At 29.5% G+C, this 3,253-nt stretch overlaps 1 pseudogene; it reads right to left on the bottom strand.

The window, feature by feature from the left end:
- Positions 1 to 687: 687 nt before the first annotated feature.
- LOC148936311 (uncharacterized) lies at positions 688 to 2,197 on the bottom strand (annotated as a pseudogene).
- Positions 2,198 to 3,253: the final 1,056 nt, after the last annotated feature.

Below are 3,253 nucleotides of genomic sequence, written 5' to 3'. Positions count from 1 at the left end.
CTGTTGGAGCGGTTCAAGCGAAACGAGTCAGATTTTTTGCGTCGATTCATAACTGTAGATGAAACTTGGATCCACCACTACACTCCAGAGACAAAAGAACAGTCAAAACAGTGGACTGCAAAGGGTGAACCTGCTCCGAAAAAGATGAAGACGGTTCCATCAACTGGGAAGGTAATGGTGACTGTTTTTTGGGATAGTCACGGAATTGTGTGTATCGACTATCTTGAAAAAGGTAAAACAATAACGGAAGCGTATTACGTATCATTACTTGATAAGCTGAAGGCAGAAATTGCAAAAAAATGATCGCATTTGAAGAAGAAGAAAGTGCTGTTCCATCAAGACAACGCACCTGCTCACATTTCGGCGGTCGCCATGGCCAAAATTCACGAATTACACTTCGAATTGGTTGACCACCCACCGTATTCATCAGATCTAGCCTCCAGCGACTTTTTCCTGTTTCCTAAGCTTAAAGTTTCGCTTGGAGGACAGAGATTTTCATCGAATGAGGAAGTCATCGCATACGTAAACGCCTATTTTGCGGAGCAAGACGCCAACTATTATTTGAAGGGGTTAAAGAGGTTAGAGTATCGATGGGAAAAGTGTATCGACTTAAAAGGAGATTATGTTGAAAAATAAAACTATATTTGACCGAAAAAATACTTGTTTCTATGTTAGGCTCAAAACTTTTCAGATTACCCTCGTAATCATTTTTCTTAGTTTACCCAACATATTTTTGTAAGGAAAAGGCTCATATGTTATCCAGTGGATAATTAAAAAATTCTACATCATCAGCAATATGAATTAAATTATGTACATTGATTTTCAGAAAAGCATCATAAGTAATGACCATAAAGTAATGACATTATATAAAAAAAACTGTTTAGATATCTTTTATTAATAAACTGAAAAAAATTTGTGTTGCACAATATTCTGAAAGCAGCATGTAATAGATAATAATGTTTATATATCTGCGTTGAGAATTTTTTTGAATAATACGGGAGCAATATATAATAAAATAAATCTTAATTCTGCTTTTAATTGAGCAACTGGTTTACGAGGCTTGCGTTGGAATTCACATGGTGTCCATTTCATATACTCTATTCTTTGATCTAATACACGATGATAAGATGGTTTCTACTTTGTGTCTGTATGACCAAAGTACCAAATGTCTAAATATAATTTTTTCATTATTTCTAAGCAAGCCAGATGCATGTAATCGAGTGGAAAAAATTTTATCATGTCTTGGTGATTCGATGTTCAATATAGTGACTGTCCTATGTGATAGCATGATTGGCGTTGATTACGAAATGATACATTTGTTCTTTTATTACAATATTTATTGCATGGATATATTACTTTTTTAGATGTTTTCTTTTTTCCAAAAACACTAATGTCATATATTTCACATCGTTCGCAAGCCCCGAATCCAGCCAACAATCGATTTTAAAAATTTTCGTGCTGGTGTATCACGAACAAAACTATGAATTTTTATTTTGAACTTCTTTTCATTAATTATAATTCTTTCGACATTAATAAATTAATTTCTTGTACAAATTCGTTGAGAAAATCATGATTCGCAGGTTTATTATTTCCATTATAAATTACCACACAAAATGGACTGTACATATTAGATACAGAAATTATTTTGCATAAAATAGACCAGAATTGTTTAGAACTAGAAGTAAATAATATCATACCATCAACATTAAATTGTAAAAAGATATCTGATGTTGAATGAAAATTAGGAAGAAAATATTCGCGTAGCTATTTTTCTATTCCTAAATAAATAAATTCATCGGCTGTCCATCTAGTCCATTCATTTTTTTGTATGACGCTTTAATAGTAGATAAAAACGTCTTTGCACATTTTGGCAAACTAGGATAACTATTACAATATAAAATATTTAAGAATTCTTCTAAATTATTTTGGTTTATATTACATTTTATAGCCCACTTACGTATATCATTAATGTCTCTGACTTTATAATCTTCTTTGACTTTTACTTCCTTCGTTTCATAATGTCCGTTTATAATTTCATCATGATCATTTTTAATTTTTATTTCCTGCGCTTTATTATCATCCTTTTGTTGTACATGTACCATGTCACAATTCAAATTATTTATATGTATTTCACTAAGTTCGTTTGAATCAATATTACTGTATTGTGAATCATAATTTTCTCTATAAATATTTTTAGGCTAAGAAATAATGTTGTGATCCTTATGTTCTCCATTTGCATTTTCTTCCACTTTTTCAATATTTGTGTTATACTGCTTTCCATCATATTTTGAAAGTTTACTTTGTACTATAAAGAAAAGAAACATAATGAATTATAATGTACAAGTATGTTTTTTATCCTTTTTAAGTCTTTTTTTCTTTTTATTTTTACATTTTTCTTTTTATTTAAACATATAAATTCAAGATGCGAATTTTACAAACCGCGTACTGTTATTGCTCACGGACTTGAAATGTAGCAGTACAAAGTATAAACGAATTAATTTCTTTCAGTAAATCGATAATCAAAGTCAAGATCAATTAAAAATTATATATTAGGATATGCTTACATTTTATGTTTAAGACATGCATATCTTTCTTAATATATCTGCTTGTATACATTTATATTTCCATTTTCGTTGTTTTGCTGCCAATAAACGCTTACCCATTTTACCTAAATTTTGAAAAAAAGTAATAATACTGGAGATATATCCAGAAAATGCCAATAATTCTGAGCGTAAATCGAAACATGGCTGACATATAATCGTAGTAATATATGTATAATCGTAGTAATATATGATAAAAAACTAATGCGAACAAAACTCTCACGCACGTTAACTTTATGTTGTTAATGTACATGTAATTATAGTGATCACATTTGTCATTACAAGGATTGAATTTTTGTATATTATAAGGATTGAATTTTTAAAATGAAAAATTTTACGTTAATCGAATTTATTACTGATTCACCAAGTGATAAGGGAAAAAAATCTGTAGACTGCGTACCAAGTAATTGGTTATTTTATAATGACCAAGAAAAAACATTAAAAACTACTTTTTTACCATATACGACAAAAAAATGTCAACAATTTCATGACATTGTAAATCTAAAAAATATCCAGATAGAAACTGGATTACATATTCTATTTGTAATTAAAGGACAAACAGGTACAGCCTTTTAAATTTTTTAGCTGCAACGCGAGTTCAAATCAAATGTGATCAAATAAAATATATATTTAATTGTATTTTTAATTTCATA

The sequence above is a fragment of the Pogonomyrmex barbatus genome, unplaced genomic scaffold (assembly GCF_055798465.1).
Source record: "Pogonomyrmex barbatus isolate J1 unplaced genomic scaffold, ASM5579846v1 scaffold24, whole genome shotgun sequence".
Classification (NCBI taxonomy): Eukaryota; Metazoa; Arthropoda; class Insecta; order Hymenoptera; family Formicidae; genus Pogonomyrmex; species Pogonomyrmex barbatus.
Note: the sequence above shows the minus strand (reverse complement) of the source record. Positions and strands in the feature narration are given on the sequence as shown.